Here is a 12,917-nt window from a genome sequence, read left to right on the forward strand (position 1 = left end):
CTCCACACCTTCGAGGGGCCGGGCTTGTTCAGTCTGGGAGCGGGTCCCTCCACCCAGCTGCCGGAGTTTCCTATCTTTCAGAAACCACGGCACAGAAAGCAGCACAAACACCATCCTCTCTAAGGCGCGCCATCCGGCCCGGGCCCCTCACCACCCGTCCCAGCACTTCCGGGAGTAACTGGCTGGACGGCTAGGAACATGGCTGCCGGCCCCGCCCAGCGGCCCGGGTGTGGGGCGGGCGTGGGGGGGTTGGGCCTCCAGAGGGGAGGGTGGGGTCTAGAAGCAAGGACAACGCCAAAGTGTGCGGGGTGAGGAGACGGGAGACGTCAGGAGAGGGCCCTCTCGCGTGCAGAGTTAAGTATTGGAGGTGCAACGGTTAAGTGCTTGGCTAACTGAAAGGTGGGCCGTTGGAACCCACCAGCTCAGGGGTTGAAAAGATCTGGAGATGGGCTCCCATAAAGATTCTAACCAAACAAAATCCGAACCAGTTGCTATTGAATCAATTTCGACTCATAGTGACCCTATAGGGCAGAGTAGAACTGCCCCATAGGGTTTCTAAGACTATAAGTCTTTACAGAAGCAGACTGCCATGTCTTTTTGCAAAGAACCAACTGGCGGATTCGAACTGTCCACCCTTTGGTTAGCAGCCGAGCTCTTAACCACGGGGCCACCAGGGCTGCACCATAAAGACTGCAACCTAGGAAACCTTGTGAGGCAGTTCTAAGTTGTCATACAGGGTTGATATGAGTCAGAATCTCTTGATGGCACACAACCATGATTGTACTAAGAAAAATTCCTCCAAGCATCTGCCTACATGACCCCTGAAGCACACATGCATGCACGCTATCAAAGCAGTGCAGCCAAAGACAGGAAATTGGGATAGAGACATTATAGACTGCACACTGAAAAGTGATTTCTGAGGGGCATGCAGCTCAAGCGGAGGAGGTAGCATACAACTAAATGCCCTTCTCCTTCTATTGTTCAATGGTCTTGAGAAAGAATGTGTCCCAGGAATTAACTGTAGCCCAGGAGAACTTGAAGACAGCAAATACAGAGGACCGGTCAGGATGCTTCTGCAGTGGTCAGGGTGAGGAGTGATGGTGGAAGTGCAGATGGGAACAGTGGGCAGGCTTGAGGTGTACTTTGGAGCTTGAGCTGCCAAGAATTGGTGGTCGATCAGACGTATGGGATGAGGGGAATGGAGAATCAAAGGTGACTTCTAGAATTCAGGCTACCATGAGCGCATGGTCACCAGAGCCATTCTCTACCATGTGGAAAACCATGGAGGAACAAGCTTGAGAAAATGACCAAAAGATTTTTTTCTGTACATGTTAGATTTGGATGTCTGAGGTCATCCAAGTGTGGAGAACAGTTCCCAGCTGTGGATACCACTCTGAGGTAGAGTAGTTTTCTGGGTTCTAAGAATTTGAAGATCATCAGCCTATAGCTGATTTGAAAGCCACTGGTGGTGCAGTGGTTATGCATTTGGCTGCTACCAAAAGGTCTGCAGTTTGAATCTACCAGTCGCTCCTTGGAAATCCTGTGGGGAAGCTCTACTCTGTCCTATAGGGTCCCTATGAGTGAGAATCCACTCAATAGCGACTTTTTTTTTGTTTTGTTTTAATACTAAGCTCAGAAAAGTTGTGTGTCAGGGTTGTATTTTTTCACAATACTTATTCAAGCAGTTCGAATCTACCAGCCACTCCTTGGAAATCCTATGGGTCAATTCTACTCTGTCCTTTAGGGTCGCTATGAGATAGAATTGACCCAACAGCAATGGACTTAGAACTTGGACTTAGAGGAGCCCTTTCTTTGTCAAAGCTGAAAGTTTTACTTCATACTTTTTAAAAACTGCCATGTCTCATGTTACGTGGCTACCCTTACAGGAGCATTTTTGGTGCTAACTTGACTTGTCCTTGGTGAAGGGCTCTGTATTCATTTTCTAGGGCTGCCATAGTAAATTACCAAAAACTCAGTGTCTTTAAAAAAACATGTAATCCATACAGTCCAAGAAGCTGGATCATATGAAGAAGAAGGGGCACGAGGATTGGAAGAAGACTCATTAACAGCCTAGACATGCAGATGACACAACCTTGCTTACTGAAAGTGAAGAGGACTTGAAGCACTTACTGATGAGGATCAAAGACTTCAGCCTTCAGTATGGATTACACTTCAACATAAAGAAAACAAAAATCCTCACAACTGGAACAATAAACAGAGAAAATACTGAAGTCGCCAAGGATTTCATTTTACTTGGATCCACAATCAACACCCATGGAAGCAGACTTCGAGAAATCAAATGACATGTTTTATTGGGCAAATCTGCTACAAAAGACCTCAAAGTGTTAAAAATCGAAGATGTCACTTTGAGGACTAAGGTGTGCCTGAACCAAGCCATGATATTTTCAGTCGCCTCATGTGCAGCTAAAGCTGGACAATGAATAAGGGAGACAAAAGAACTGAAACTTGAATTATGTTGTTGGTGAAGAATAATGAATATACCATGGAGTGCTAGAAGAATGAACACACCTGTCTTGGAAGAAGTACAGCCAGAATGCTCCTTAGAAAGGTGGGTGGCAAGACTTGGTCTCACGTACTCTGGACATATTATCAGGAGGAATCAGTCCCTGGAAAAAGACATCATGCTTGGTAAAGTAGAGGGTCAGTGAAAAAGACAAAGATCCTCAATGAGACAGATTGAGACGGTGGCTGCAACAGTGGGCTCAGACACAGCAATGAGAAAGGCCCAGGGCTGGGCACTGTTCCGTTCTGTTGTACACAGGGTCTCTATGAGTTGGAACTGACCCAACAGCACCTGACAACAACATCATAAACTCACTAGATCTCCTGGGGATAGAATGTCATATTCACTGTGGAGTAGATAGTTTGTCTGTTTGTTTACCATATTTACTAATACTATGATTTACATTTGATAACTTCCACAATCTGTTGGATCGCTTTTCTTTGGAATGGACACAAACATGCATCTCTTGCAGTCTGTTGGCCAGGTAGCTAGCTTCCACATTTCTTTGCATAGTGGAGTGGGCATGTACAGGGCTGCATCTGTTTGTTGAAACAACTCAGTGGGTATTCTCTCAGCTCCTGGAGCCTTGTTTTTCGCCAGTGCCTTCAGTGTAGCTTGGACTTCTTGCTTCACTACTACCAGTTCTTCACCATATGCCACCTCATGAAGCGACTGAGAGTCGACCATTTCTTTTGGTACTGTGACTCTGTGTATTCTTTGCATCTTTTGTGTGTGTGTGCTTTAAGTGAAACTTTACAAATCAAGTCAATCTCTCATACAAAAATTAGTATACAGCTTGCTATGTGCTCCTAGTTCCTCTCCCACTAATGAGACAGCACACTCCTTCTCTCAGCCCTGTATTCCCCGTATCCATTCAGCCACTTTCTGTCCCCCTCTGCCTTCTCACCTCCCCTCCAAACGGGAGCTGCCCACATAGTCTCATGTGTCCACTTGAGACCAGAAGGTCACTCTTCACCACTATCATATTCTATCCTATAATCCAGTCCAATCTCTGTCTGAAGAGTTGGCTTTGGGAATGGTTCCAGCCGTGGGCCAACAGAAGGTCTGGGGACCGTGACCTCCAGGGTTCCTCTAGTCTCAGTCAGATCATTAAGTCTGATTTTTTTATGGGACTTTGAGGTCTGCATCTCACTGTTCTCGTGCTCCGTCAGGGATGCTCTGTTTCGTTCCCTGTCGGGGCAGTCTTCGGTTGTAGATGGGCACCATCTAGTTCTTCCGGTCTCAGGCTGATGTAGTCTCGGATTTACGTGGCCATTTCTGTCTTTTGGACTCATAATTACCTTGTATCTTTGGTGTTCTTCATTCTCCTTTGCTCCAGGTGGGTTGAGACCAATTGATGCATCTTAGATGGCCGCTTGATAGTGTTTTTAAGACTGCAGATGCCACTCACCAAAGTGGGATGCAGAATGTTTTCTTAATAGATTTTATTATGCCAATTGACCTAGATGTCCCCTGAAAACATGATCCCCCAACTGCTGCCCCTGCTACTCTGGCCTTTGGAGCATTTGGTTTATTCAGGAAACTGCTTTTGGTTTAGTCCAGTTATGCTGACCTCTCCTTTATTGTATGTTGTCTTTCCCTTCACCTAAAATAGTTCTTGTCTACTACCTAAATTTGCAAATATCCTTCTCCCTCCCTTTCTCCCCACCCTCATAACCATCAAAGAATATTTTCTTCTCTGTTTAAACTATTTCTTGAGTTCTTATAATAGTGGTCTCATACAGTATTTGTCCTTTTGCAACTGACTAATTTCACTCAGCATAATGCCCTCCAGATTCCTCCAAGCTATGAAATATTTCACGGATTCATCATTGTTCTTGATCTGTGTGAAGTATTCCATCGTGTGAATGCACCACAATTTATTTATCCATTCATCTGTTGATGGGCACTTTGGTTACTTCCATCTTTCTGCTATTGTAAACAGTGCTGCAATGAACATGGTTTTGCATATATCTGTTCATATAAAGGCTCTTATTTCTCTAAGATATATTCCAAGGAGTGGGATTGCCATATGCTATGGTAGTTCTATTTCTACTTTTTTAAGGAAGTGCCAGATTGATTTTCAAAGTGGCTGCACCATTTTAAATTCCCACCAGCAGTGAATAAGTGTTCCAGTCTCTCTACAACCTCTCCAACATTTATTATTTTGTGATTTAGGATTAATGGCAGCCTTGTTGGAGTGAGATGGTATCTCATTGTAGTTTTGATTTACATTTCTCTAATGGCTAATGATTGTGAGCATTTCCTCATGTATCTGTTACCTGCCTGAATGTCTTCTTCGTTGAAGTGCCTGTTCCTATCCTTTGCCCATTTTTAAATGGATTATTTGTCTTTTTGTTATTGAGTTTTTGCAATATCATGTAGATTTTAGAGTTCAGATGCTGATCAGAAATGTTATAGCTAAAAACTGTTTCCCAGTCTGTAGGTAATCAGTTTACTCTCCTGGTGAAGACTTTGGATGAGCATAAGTGTTTGATTTTTAGGAGTTACCTAATTTCTCTTTGGGTGCTTGCACATTGTTAGTAATGTTTTTGTTACATCCCACCCTAATCCTCTTTAACATAAAATTACAATCACAAAATGGAGGACAGCTACAGAACACTGGGAATCATGGCCTAACCAACTTGGTACACACATTTGGGGGGGGACATAATACAATCCATGACATCCACCTTTTAGTATATTTTGGGGACTGGCTCTTTTAGTCAGAAACAGGTAGAATAAAAGTGCTTCCTTACCAGCAGTTTCCCAGCAGTGTTGGTGACGGATCCCCAGTTGGATACACACAATCACACTGACTGCATTTGCAGTGCCTCAGCAAGTCCCACTTGCCTTCATAACACTGATCTCTACAACAAAACACAGCTCTGTAAGCAAGTCAGTTAAAAATAAAGGCATTGGATATTGAACATCACTAAAGACATAAGTGCATATTGGTTCTGTGCTGGTTGCCGGAATCTAATTCTCTTAATTAATTCGTATTTTTTGTAGATATTTTTCTTGCTCCATATACCCAGAGTTTTGTGTACATATAATGAACATTCTACACGTAGTTTTCTCACAAATATTACCCAATATCATTCATTTTTTTGACCATTCACTCAATGTTCAAGAATAAATTGAAGTATAGGAAATATTCTTATGGTTATTTAACTCTAAGGATGAAGAAATTGCATAGCGGGTCTTGGCTCCCTTTAGAAATTCTCTACCTGATGCAGTTCCGCACAGCAACACGGACCTTCATCTCAGCACAGGAAGAAAGACAGCTTTGTCTCAATATTTGCCACTGCTCTTCACCTTCTACTAAGGTAAAAATTCTTCAGCCTGCCAAGAGCATTGTTCAAGAATTGGCTCCAAATCTCTCCTTGAAAATTACAGTGAAAAATCTTATAAAAATGTTAAGTTTTATTATTAGGCAAACCACTATTTCATCAAATCATCGTCTCTATATAAATTTTTCACCACTATGTTTTTTTTTTAATGTGGCTTAAGACAACAATCAGGTGTGTAATAATGTGTATATCATTACATTTCAAATTATAAAGTGATGTTCCAATGGTTTAAAGAGTTGGAGGGACTATTGTGGCTAGAGAATACTGAATCAAAAAATATTTTGACATGAAAGTTTCAACAACAAATATGTTCCATAACTATAGGTGTACTTGTAGGTAAATGTTTAATGTAATAATTCGGATGGTTAAAAAAGACAAAAACAAATAAAAACACATTAAACGGCAGAATAAGTCAATAGATATCTATTGTCATGACAGATACAAACAGAAAACAAAGAATAAAAAATAAGTGCAGCAGAGGTTACCAGCGTTATGTAAAAGAGAGGAGCATCTTGACACCGAAATAAAATAGCTAGATGCTTCAAAATGTGCATCCAGCAGCTTTTCTCTTTAGCAGGTGTTGCAATTTCTGATTTATTGGAATTAAACTAGTTGTCCATGTCATTCAAGTATTATTTTAATGCAATAAATCATTTTACAAGTCCCATGCTGTAGAAAAAATGCTTAAATCATTACATAAACATAGCTTTGCTCACAACTCTTCCCATTCTGAATGCATTACTTTTCCCTTTACCACTTCCTAAATAGCTGTGAAAATCTTCACAGTGCTGTAAACCCAAGTTCTAGTCCCACCACCATTTTATGTGATACTGATCACTGTGTGTCCCTGTGAAGTCTTTTTTTTTTTTTAACATCCTATATATATATATATATATTTTTTATAGCACTATGGTCACTATTGTCGACTCAACATGTTTACTGCCTTATTGCGCTCTTTACCTGTTGTTGAAGCCTTGTTATTTACTTTTAAATGTCTTTCTTATTTCTCTACCTTAACACTTAAAACAGTGTTTCATTTTATTTGCTGTTGTTGTTTTCTTTTATTATATTCTTGTCCACTCAGAGTTCAGGCATGATTAAAAAGTAATTACATTTTTGTGGAGACAGAATGGGATTTAGAATCAAGTTTCAATTACCTGGGTTTTACTTCCTTCATTGACTAGCTGTATATCGGCAATACTTACTGACTATAAAACTTAATTTCAACATTTGTAAAACAGGTTACAATCTATCTATGCTTTTTTTAGATATATACATTTCTTTTTAATTTCAAAATATAAATTCACCAAAAATGATGTTAACATTTAGATTTTTCTTGTGTTAAAAAAAACTAAACCAAACCTGTTGTCATCAAGTTGATTCCAACTCATACCGACTCTGTAGGACAGAGGAGAGCTGCCCCATAAGGGCTTCCAAGGAGTGGCTGGTGGATTTGAACTGTAGGCCTTTTGGTTAGCAGCCAGGTTGGAATCCGCTACATCACCAGGATTCCTTTCTTGTAATAAGTCAGATAAATTGATAAGCTTATATTCCAGCTATGTATTTAGTGCATGAAATATGTCAAAGAGAATTATGTAATGTTTAAAATTTTAAATGTAAATTGATCAAAAATTATAATAAATTCCAAATAAGTAAGATCAAATGATTAGCTCCAGTTCTCAGTAGGGGTTTAAATGCCTTTGAGACCAGTTGGTGCTCCTGTTTTCACCCATTCTCAATGGCACAAACTCAGCATCAGTCTCTGAGTAGTGATTATGATACTAACACGGTAGACAGTCAGGAGTGGTTGGGCTACTATTTTCACATGTTTTGCTGGCTAATAGATTTAAATTATCTTTACTGTCTAATATTTCTTATCTTTTACTTTTGGAGAACGAAGTCAATTGTTCATGTCGTATTATGTATGGTACAGCCCAGAGTGTTTGTAGTGTTCAATACTTTAAATTTCTCACCACTTTCATCATTACTTTTTTGTATAGGAAACTCAGGAATCAAATAGGTATTTTATACTGTCCAGCAATGCTTACATTGTAAGTATAAAGTGGGAGCCATTATAACGTTAAGGGAAATATCATTGATACAATGTTGGCTTTTTAATTACGCAGATTTGTATTTGTAATCCCACTCTGCCCTTAATTGGCTGATGACTTTAAGTATGCTTCTTTACTTTCTGTAGCCTTGATTTACTCACCCACAAAATGGGATGATGACCCTCATCTGGAAAGAATATACATATATATATATATATACATACATACGTATGAAACTTACTTCTGACAATGGATGAAACAAAGCCACTACTAACAAATATTGCTATTTCTTCTACCTGCCTTCTTTACTCACTCCAAGCTTCTAGACAGTTTGCTCAGATACGTTTCCTTCCTTCCCGTCTTCTTTCTTTCTATGCTACCTCTTTTTGTTTCCCTTTCAGTTTCATTGTGAATTCACAAACACTAGGTTGAATTTCAGTGTTTATATGCTATTGGGGGTATGCATCTAAGTAAGCAATTTACCTTCCTGAAATTAAAATATAGATAATTCCTGCACTGCCTGCCTCACATGGCATGCGAAAGTTATTTAAAATAGTAAGAAAATATAAATATGTTACTTATTATCTATTGAATCCATACATCAGGCTAGATAATTTAACTGTCATGTTGAAGTGATAAATTTATAAATATAGATATTAATATTTTGTTATTAATGTAAGAAGAGTAAGTTAGAAACCTAATATGAAGAGCAGGTGAGGATTTCAAAAGGATTGGTTCTCAGAAGGGTAGGACTAGAACAGTAATAATCAAACAAAATGTAAAATATGTTCATAGCAGGAACATACAGAAGGTTGCTTCTACAATGGTGTTTAAAATAGAATAATGTATATTTGATTAGACAATCATTTATGGGAATAAAAAGATTAAGAAAATTTATCCTTACCTGCAAAATCTTAGAACCAAAAAACCAAACCAAACCCAGTGCCGTCGAGGTGATTCCTACTCATGGCGACCCTATAGGACAGAGTAGAACTGCCCCATAGAGTTTCCAAGAAGCGCCTGGCAGATTCTAACTGCCGACCCTTTGGTTAGCAGCCATAGCACTTAACCACTATGTCACCAGAGTTTCCACAAAATCTTAGAAGCAACAATATATTCATCATATTTCATCCAGAACATTCCTGATGTCCTGCAGTCATGCATTTGAACTCATTTGTGCAGAAACATTCATTTTTATAGCTACTTACCTTCCTGGTGGTTACATCATTGGCTCCTAAAGACCAGAAAAAGAACCAAATGCAATTTGGCTGTCTTGACTGGGCCCCAAAGAAGACTCTTAAAGTTAAACAAATGAACAGAAATATCTTGAACAAGCAATATCTTCTAGGTGCAACTGCTTGTGTGTGGCACGAGGAAAATAAACACTAATCAAGGTAACTTAATTCTCAGTGAAATGAAACCTCATATGGAAACATGGGAATTTTACTCTTCCTTGATAATTACATCATCTAGAATCATCTCATGTGAGATTTTTATCATAAAGGAAGGGTTCATGGAAAGGAGATGCCTGACTGGAGCCAGCTGTGGATTATTCTTAATTGCCTCTCCACTCTCACATTCCCAAAAGGAAGGAGGATATCAGGGCTTAATATGACTCAAGTAAAGCATGAGAAAATGGAATGTGTTTACAAATGTCAACACAACTATTTGTAAAATAATTCGATATTTATTAAATCTTTTTGTGAGAAATGAAGTGGCTCTAATCAGACTTAAATAAATGGGTTGACTAATTTTTTTTTTGTTAATATTTGAATGTACCATGCAACTAGGTTGATGGAAGTTGTATATAAAAGTTATCCAAATCACTCAGTAGGATGATTTCGAAGAATCTGAAAAAAGTTAGGAAAATAAATTTGAAATACTGTGGCACTATGAGTCAACCAGAATTACAGAGCGTTCAGTAAATTGGAGTTAAAAAGAACTGAAGGTATCATTTTCAAATTGATTGTTGTTGTTAGGTGCCATCAAGTCAGTTCTGACTCATAGCCAACCTATGTATCACAGAACAAAACACTGCCTGGTCCTGTACCATTCTTAAAATCGTTACTATCCTGGAGCCCATTGTCGCACCCACTGTGTCAATCTCTCTCTTTGAGGGTCTTCCTTTTCTTCCGCTGATCCTGTACTTTACCAAGCATGATGTCCTTCTCCAGGAACTGATCTTTCCTGACAACATGTCCAAAGTATGTAAGACACAGTCTCGCCATCCTTGCTTCTAAGGAGCATTCTGGTTGTACTTCTTCCAAGACAGATTTGTTCCTTCTCTTGGCAGTGCATTCAATATTCTTTGCCAACGCCACAATTCAAAGGCGTCAATTCTTTTTTGGTCTTCCTTATTCATTGTCCAGTTTTCACATGCATATTGGGCGATTGAAAACACAATGCCTTGGGTCAGGCACACCTTAGTCTTCAAGGTGACATATTTGCTTTTCAACACTTTAAAGAAGTCCTTTGCAGCAGATTTGCCCAATGCAATGTGTCTTTTGATTTCTTTCTTCTTTTTTTTTTTTTAATTTTTGTTGTGCTTTAAGCGAAAGTTTACAAATCAAGTCAGTCTCTCACACAAAAACTTATATACACCTTGTTACGTACTCTCAATTGCTCTTCCCCTAATGAGACAGCCTACTCCCTCCCTCCACTCTCTCTTTTCATGTCCATTCCTCCAGCTTCTAACCCTCTCTACCCTCTCCTCTTCCCTCCAGACAGGAGATGCCAACACAGTCTCAAGTGTCCACCTGATCCAAGAAGCTCACTCCTCACCAGCATCCCTCTCCAACCTATTGTCCAGTCTAATCCCTGTCTGAAGAGTTGGTTCCTGTCCTGGGCCAACAGAAGGTCTGGGGGCCATGACCACCAGGGTCCTTCTAGTCTCAGTCAGACCATTAAGTCTGGTCTTTTTACGAGAATTTGGAGTCTGCATCCCACTGCTCTCCTGCTCCCTCAGGGGTTCTCTGTGTTCCCTGTCAGGGCAGTCATCAGTTGTAGCTGGGCACCATCTAGTTCTTCTGGTCTCAGGCTGATGTAGTCTCTGGTTTATGTGGCCCTTTCTGTCTCTTGGGCTCTTAATGACCTTGTGTCCTTGGTGTTCTACATTCTCCTTTGATCCAGGTGGACTGAGACCAGTTGATGCATCTTAGATGGCCGCTTGCTAGGGCCGAAGACTCCAGATGCCAATCTCCAAAGTGGGATGCAGAATGCTTTCTTAATAGATTTTATTATGCCAATTGACTTAGATGTCCCTTGAAACCATGGTCCCCAAACCCCTGCCCCGGCTACTCTGGCTTTCGAAGCGTTCAGTTTATTCAGGAAACTTCTTTGCTTTTGGTTTAGTCCAGTTGTGCTGACCTCCCCTGTATTGTGTGTTGTCTTTCCCATCACCTAAAGTAGTTCTTATCTACTACCTAATTAGTGAATATCCCTCTCCTTCCCTCCCTCCCTCCTATCTCTCTTAACCATCAAAGAATATTTTCTTCTCTGTTTAAACTATTTCTTAGTTCTTATAGTAGTGGTCTTATACAATACTTATTCTGTTGTAACTAATTTCACTCAACATAATGCCTTCTAGGTTCCTCCATGTTATGAAATGTTTCACAGATTCATCACTGTTCTTTATCAATGCGCAGTATTCTGTCATGTGAATATACCATAGTTTATTTATTCATTCATTCATTCATGGGCACCTTGGTTGCTTCCATCTTTTTGCTATTCTAAACAGTGCTGCAATGAACATAAGGATGCATATATCTGTTCCTGTAAAAGTTCTTATTTCTCTAGGATATATTCCAAGGAGTGGGATTGCTGGATCTTATGGTAGTTCTATTTGTAGCTTTTTAAGGAAGCGCCAAATTGATTTCAAAAGTGGTTGTACCATTTTACATTCCCACCAACCATATGTAAGTGTTCCAATCTCTCCACAACTTCCCCAACATTTCTTGTTTTGTGTTTTTTGGATTAATGCCAGCCTTGTTGGAGTGAGATGAAATGTCATTGTAGTTTTGATCTGCATTTCTCTAATGGCTAACGACCATGAATATTTCCTCATGTATCTGTTAGCTACCTGAATGTCTTCTTTAGTGAGGTGTCTGTTCATATCTTTTGACAATTTTTTAATTGTGTTATTTGTCTTTTTGTAGTTGAATTTTTGCAGTATCATGTAGATTCTAGGGATCAGGCACTGATTGGAAATGTCATACCTAAAAACTTTTCCTCAGTCTAGGTAATCTTTTAACTCTTTTGGTGAAGTCTTTGGATGAGCATAGGTGTTTGATTTTTAGGAGCTCCCAGTTACCTGGTTTTTCTTCTGCATTATTAATAATGTTTCATATACTCTTTATGCCATGTATTAGGGCTCCGAACAGTGTCCCTATTTTTTCTTCCATGATCTTTATCATTTTAGATTTTATATTTAGGTCTTTGATCCATTTTGAGTTTGTTTTTGTGCATGGGGTGAGGTATGGGTCTTGTTTGATTTTTTTGCAGATGGATATCCAGTTATGCCAGCATCATTTGTTAAAAAAAAAACTGTCTTTTCCCTATTTAACTGTTTTGGTACCTTAGTCAAATATCAACTGCTCATATGTGGATGGATTTATGTCTGGATTCTCAAATCTGTTCCAGTGGTCTATGAACCTGTTGTTGTAGGAGTACCAGGCTGTTTTGACTACTGTGGCAGTATAATATGTTCTAAAATCAGGTAGAGTGAGGCCTCCCACTTTATTCTTCTTTTCCAGTAATGCTTTACTTATCATTAAAAAATGTCATTGGACTCATTAGACATGGATTGGACTGGACAATGGATTGGAGAGAGAGTTGATGAGGAGTGAGCTACTTGTATCAGGTGGACACCTGAGACTATGTTGGCATCTCCTGTTTGGAGGGAAGATGGGATGGTTAGAAGCTTACAAAATGGTCACCAAAAAAGAGACTGGAAGGAGGGAGCGGGCTGTCTCATTGTGTAGTAAGGCGTAT

This window comes from Loxodonta africana, unplaced genomic scaffold (assembly GCF_030014295.1).
Source record: "Loxodonta africana isolate mLoxAfr1 unplaced genomic scaffold, mLoxAfr1.hap2 scaffold_302, whole genome shotgun sequence".
Taxonomy (NCBI): domain Eukaryota; kingdom Metazoa; phylum Chordata; class Mammalia; order Proboscidea; family Elephantidae; genus Loxodonta; species Loxodonta africana.